This window comes from Oncorhynchus mykiss, chromosome 5 (genome assembly GCF_013265735.2).
Source record: "Oncorhynchus mykiss isolate Arlee chromosome 5, USDA_OmykA_1.1, whole genome shotgun sequence".
Taxonomy (NCBI): Eukaryota; Metazoa; Chordata; class Actinopteri; order Salmoniformes; family Salmonidae; genus Oncorhynchus; species Oncorhynchus mykiss.
Genome location: NC_048569.1, coordinates 76,705,477 through 76,712,717, shown reverse-complemented (window position 1 = coordinate 76,712,717; position 7,241 = coordinate 76,705,477).

Sequence of the window (7,241 nt, the reverse complement as noted above, 5' to 3'; positions counted from 1 at the left end):
AATTGATATAGACAACAACATTTGTGAATCTATTCATAATCAAGCTTATCTTTAAAGTAACTACTGTGTTTCCAGATTTCTATGAAATATGACCTATAATTCATTACAATATGAAATAGTAACCTTCCAATTTTGTAACATTAAGTATGTTAAAAAGCAGCTTTTCTGTGTTGGAATGGTGTGGGCGTACCCCAACAACAGAATGGTGTGGGTGTACCCCAACAACAGAATGGTGTGGGTGTACCCCAACAACAGAATGGTGTGGGTGTACCCCAACAACAGAATGGTGTGGGTGTACCCCAACAACAGAATGGTGTGGGTGTACCCCAACAACAGAATGGTGTGGGCGCACCCCAACAACAGAATGTTGTGCATGTACCCCAACAACAGAATGGTGTGGGCGTACCCCAACAACAGAATGGTGTGGGCGTACCCCAACAACAGAATGGTGTGGGCGTACCTCAACAACAGAATGGTGTGGGCGTACCCCAACAACAGAATGGTGTGGGCATACCCCAACAACAGAATGGTGTGGGCATACCCCAACAACAGAATGATGTGGGCGTACCCCAACAACAGAATGGTGTGGGTGTACCCCAACAACAGAATGGTGTGGGCGCACCCCAACAACAGAATGGTGTGGGCGTACCCCAACAACAGAATGGTGTGGGCGTAACCCAACAACAGAATGGTGTGGGCGTACCCCAACAACAGAATGATGTGGGCGTACCCCAACAGCAGAATGGTGTGGGCGTACCCCAACAACAGAATGGTGTGGGCATACCCCAACAACAAAATGGTGTGGGCATTAACCGGTCATTAAGAATATTAATGCAAGGAAATGGCAAGCATTTTGAAACTGTCTATTTTATACAAGTTTGAGGTGGGGGTTTTATGTGGTAGGGTTTTCTCCAATTTATGCTTTGGCCACAAGTACGAGTATAGGGTGAGTCAACAACATCATTAGTTAAAAGAATATTAACTTTTAAAAGGGCGACTTTCACTGCACAATTACTTTTAAATTCATCCATACAATGCTTGTTTTGTTTTGACAGAAACCTGAGGACAGCATACAGTAGGTGAAACATGATGTTCTCAGCCCTACAGTCCTACAGTTGTACCTCCTCTGCAATGTGCCAAGCCTCATCTTGATCTGGGTCTGCTTCATTGGAGCTGCTTTCCTCCTGGTCTTCACTCAACAGCTCCTCCTCCTTCCCATACGTCAATTTCAAATGGATCCACTCCCTGGATATACATCACCAATATTTTCTATGAACAGAAATTCTACTCATACTGGTAAATGTTGTAGACCTGAAACCATTTGAGCCGAGACCTGTTATGTGAAGGACAACAACTGGAGTAAAGTGTTGAAGACAGGACTGCAGGGAGGTGAATTGCACAGTGGACCATCTTGATCTTTCCTCTGTCACTCCTGGTATAGAGAGACAGGCTACTGAAGGAATATTTCCATTACAGACTGATTGTGATCAGACTGACTGACTGACCATCTGATTGACTGGATTAAGTTATGGATTTTGAATGGGGAGCTATAAAAGGACAGGCTCATTGTAATGGCTGGAATTTACTCAACTTGGAACTCCTGTACAAAAAACATGAACAAAGAAATCCCAAATGAATACTAGGCATTGGAGAACCCTGGATTTACATGCAAAAACTTGATTACTCCCTTTATATTTGGCTTGCTTCCGGATATAGTCCAGTGTTTCATGATGAGATGACCCTCCGAAGTGTCTTTATTCTCAATGTCTTTATTAAAAATACTTTAGTCACTATTTTTGATGACGAAATTAACTCTGTGATGATTTTAATAGTACCAGTCAAATAGTCTACCTACGATGAAACATGCTAATTACCTCAGTTAGGCTACCTGTCTACATGCGTAGCCAGCAACTGGGATGATTGACACACCTGAACACCTGTGGGGCGGGCGGGACCACGCGTAACTTTGATTGCATTATTTGCCATATGGATTAAAAACAGACAATTCCATTGTATTTGAAGAGAAACATATCTATATAACAGTAGTGTCAGTGAAGTAAGATCAATATTTTGATTTTGCCATGTAAATATGCCTATCGACGAGGAAATAACCTGTATTAACGTCATCTGCCCACACGATGGCACTCCGAGACAGTTCACCACTAGGCCTGCACTCCATCAGGGCCTCCAATAGGCTTTTCTTATGTTTATTTGTTTATTTTATTTAAACTATATTAACTTTTATGTTGCATCCTCATTCCCAAGAGAAAGCAGAAGTGCAGATCTGAGAACCCCATTCAAAACAGATCGATAAACTGATCATTCATTTAAATAATAAAAAGTAATATTGGTAACTACTGTAAGTGTCAGAAGATGAAACAGGTCAACAATGTATTTCATTGCGTTTATTGTTCATTTAAAAAAATCTCTTGCCTGTAATACATGATCTGAAAATTAAATTGACAGGTAGGCCTAACCAGGAGGAATTAGATTAGGAGTGGTTTGAGAGTGCTGCAGGGATTACATTGTTATCGTCTATCCTAATGGCATTAATCATTGTCAGGTACACAGTGTGGTTTGTAAAATAATAATATTACACAATGACAGTTGTCAACACAAATAGGATTGCATAACCTGGAATGATCTGTTAGGAAGGAAGTATGTAGTTGTAACTAATGTATTTTTGGTGGTGGTGTAAGTGGACTCAAATTTAGCTTCTGTTGGTTTAACAGATATAGAAGAGATACATTAGAATATCAGATGGTTAAAATACCAAATATTCTATTCAAATGCTTAAAATAATAATAAAAAAAACCTCAAATGCAGTTGTTGTTTTTCAGCAACTGTGGAAATACTCCCTTTTTAAAACTATAGAATACTAAACAAAAATAAAAGCACAATGGCTTCATATGAGACCCCATTATTATTTATGTGGTTTACAAAACAATGCATATTATTTTTTTATTGGAACTTAAGTAATCATTCCCTGCCACACACACACACACACACAAACACGCACATACACAGACAAGCACACCTAATTTACGGATTGTCAAACATTACAAGTCAGAAATCAAGCTTTGACTAGAGATGGTTGATGAAGGCCATTACAACAATGAATCACCTGTATCCCTCATACTAACCTTCTGGTTAGACATTATTCTCATGATTTTAAATATCAATACCTTGCTAAAAACGTGTACTACAAATGTATACAATATAAAACAAGGAACAAACATTTCCCTCAAACAAGTTTCAAAACACAATCATGGAGAGAATATAGTAATCATTTGGAAATGGTAATGTCATCACATTATTCCATATTAACACTATTAAAATGCAGTTCATCAATAATGCATCAAATATGTACATTACCTGTCAAAAGTTTGGACAGACCTACTCATTCACGGGTTTTTCTTTATTTGTACTATTTTCTACATTGTAGAATAATAGTTAATAGATCAAAACTATGAAATAAGTTGTGACAAGGTAGGCGTGGTATTCAGATTATAGCCCTGGTAAAAGACCGAGTGTATATTATGGCGAGAACAGCTCAAATAAGCAAAGAGAAACGACAGTCCATCATTACTTTAAGACATGAAGGTCAGTCTATCCGTAAAATGTCAAGAACTTTGAAAGTTTCTTCAAGTGCAGTCGCAAAAACCATCAAACGCTATGATGAAACTGGCTCTCATGAGGAACACCACAGGACCCAGAGTTATCTCTGCTGCAGAGGATAAGTTCATTAGTTACCAGCCTCAGAAATTGCAGCCCAAATAAATGCTTCACAGAGTTCAAGTAGCAGACACATCTCAACATCAACTGTTCAGAGGAGACTGTGTGAATCAGGCCTTCATTGTCAAATTGCTGCAAAGAAACCACTACTAAAGGACACCAATAAGAAGAAGAGACTTGCATGGGCCAAGAAACATGAGCAATGTCTGTGTAAGACGCAGAGTAGGTAAACGGATGATCTCCGCATGTGTGGTTCCCACCATGAAGCATGGAGGAGGAGGTGTGACGGTATGGGGGTGCTTTGCTGGTGACACTGTCAGTGATTAACTTATAATTGAAGGCACACTTAATCAGCATGGCTACCAAAGAATTCTGCAGCGATGCGCCATCCCATCTGGTTTGCGCTTAGTGGGACTATCATATGTTTTTCAACAGGACAGTGACCCAACACACCTCCAGGCTGTGTAAGGGCTATTTGACCAAGAAGAAGAGTGATGGGAGTGCTTTATCAGAAGACCTGGCCTCCACAATCACCCAACCTCAACCCAATTGATATGGTTTGGTATGAGGTGGACTGCAGAGTCAAGGAAAAGCAGCCAACAAGTGCTCAGCATATGTGGAAACTCCTTCAAGACTGTTGGAAAAGCATTCCAGGTGAAGCTGGTTGAGAATGCCAAGCGCATGCAAAGCTGTCATCAAGGCAAATACTGGCTACTTTGACAAATCTAAAATATATTTTGTTTTGTTTAACACTTTTTTGGTTACTACATGATACCATGTGTTATTTCATAGTTTTGATGTCTTCATTATTATTCTACAATGTAGAAAATAGTCAAAATAAGAAAAACCCTTGAATGAGTAGGTGTGTCCAAACTTTTGACTGGTACTGTACATGCTAATATTCTATCATTCTAATCTTTCGATGGTCCACATTGTGATTGTTTCTGAGACCAAAGTGATACATTTTGATTTTGGGCTCCAAAAATTGAAATCTATACTTTGCAAGTGCAATCTACTACTCATAAATCCATGAGCTTGTCATCAAATCCATGCAAGACTGGACACCGTTGATTTGCTTAGCAATTCCTTTATTGAGTTGCAATTGTCATACCTTAACATTCAAAATAGTTTAACTACACGAGACTCAAATTAAAGGGAACGTTCACCCAAATATCTACGTTTGTCAGATGATACCATGCAACAAAAAAGTGGTATTATGTTGAGGTGAATCCATATTTAACCGCATCGGTTGTGTAGAAGAACCCAAATGCATTAGGAGATATCTGCAGGTCCGAATCCCAAATGAATGGAAAAGATACGTGCCATATAACTAAATGTGCACCACCAATGGAATGCAAGAAAATAAGAACATTTTGACTGATTGAAAGGTGCAAAACAATTAAAACTGACCTGGCATGACCTGCATCACATTCTGGTAGCCTACAACCATATCAGTGGTTGTTGGCTAGTCCAAATGCTTGAAACATATTGTGAAATCACTAGACATACGGGACATGGTTTTATTTGAGTATGAATGCGTCATAGGGTTACGAACATGTGTTGAAAATGTCTGCTGAAAACAGTTAAATACTTTACTGACACATTTATGACCAAAAGACTAGGATAGTAAACATATACATGCACAGTCATTTAGTTAGCAGCCAAGACCATATTATAGCACATCAATTATGCATAGGAGTTGTCATATCAAGGGTGCACATTTTGTTTTTTGCCCTAACACTACACAGCCAAATCAAATTATCAAAGCTTGATGATTAGTTGATTATTTGAATCAGCTGTGTAGTGCTAGTGCAAAAAAACAAACGTGAACCCCTTGGGGTCCCGAGGACCGAGTTTGGGAAACCCTGCAATAGTGTTTTATAATCATCCTTGTTGATGGATTCTTCAGTCTGTTCCGTGTGGTTCTGACAGTACAGTACACAGTACTACCACAATAGGGGCATAGGCAGGCTTGTTGACTGGGTTGTCGCATTTGTCGGAGAGTTTAGTGGTTCCTTTCACACAGCTGCAGGTAATATACTGAATGAAATATACAAAACAAAAGACCAAAGTAAAAATCGAGAAAGGACCACCGAAACTGCCACATATAGTTGCTGTCTGATGAAAACCTTAACATTTTCTTTTGTACATTTATTGAAAGCATTAACTCCCCTCAATGTACTCTGAACATTTCATGACAAAACAATGTATTCAAAATAGCTTATGAAGTTATGTTCAAACACACTTTTCAGGGAATAGAAAAAAATTACCCTATTTACCCAATAACGAACATACAATTATGAGAGGTTTCCATCAGACAGCCATGATATGGACATTCCTGGATTCAGGTAAAACGTAGAGAAATGTTATGGAACACCGTTTGGGTCTTTGTGTGTCAAAAAAGATACACGTCAAATAACACTATTTGACACGTTAAATAAGCTTTTAAATTTGACATGTCAAATAACACAGTTTAATTGTAGAATGTTGTGTTGGACCGCAACTTCTGGGGTAGCTGGCTAGCTTTAGCTCGGTAACGTAAACTCACTCACTTTTGTACATCGCCCTGGTCCGTACAATTGACCTTATTTTAGCGCCCCAAAAATGTAATACTTCCAGATCAACTGTAATGTCAATACCATTGTAAAGCACAATTTCTCCTCTTTCCAACAGAATCAATTACATGACCCCCATGCTGCCCGTTTCTGCATAATTCAAGAAGACAATGAGCCCCGTCGGGTCTTTTTAAAAATGGCGGGTGAGGAAGCGAAACTAATGTGTGATAGTGAGAAGGAGAGATGTTGTGTGGGAAAATTGCTTTTTTTCACTTGATCTGTCCAACTTATCACCTTATCGCCTCTAAAATGTAAATAAAACACTATAAAGACTTTATATAGTGTGTCATTATATACCTATTTGAAGGTTTGTGTCGAATTTGAATCGGGTTTTTAGGGTGGTGCTAAAGTGATCTTAGAAGTAAACAGCGGCTTTGAGAATGATGATCGCATGGAATGACGCAAAAAAAATGACAAGGTATCCCACTCTTACCCCCGTTACTGTCCATTTCTTGTTTTTAAACGATGATAGAAGTGCTACACCTGGTGGAGAGAGATTGTAAGACAGAAATAGTTGCTTTATGTGTGCTGTACGTTACGACATGACACGTCACGATGTAACGGCGGGTCCGTTTTTTTCAACTCTTCTCCAATACTATAGAGTCATTACCATGTCGATCAACGCTTGAATAGAAACCTAGTTCACACCCCTGATTTTGACGTCAACACAGTCACTACAGTCCCATTCGTTTTCTTTGTAGCCTCGTTTGAATGTTGCTGTTGCGCACATTTGTACGGAATGGGGTGAGTTTACGTTACCTAGCTAACACCAATACAACCAGCCTGAAAACAATAGAAGTAGAAACTGCAGTCATTTTTAAAATTCTTAGCAATAATTTAGGGATTCTTGTGAGTAATTATTAGCTAGGTAGCCACTTGTTGTTCACCTAT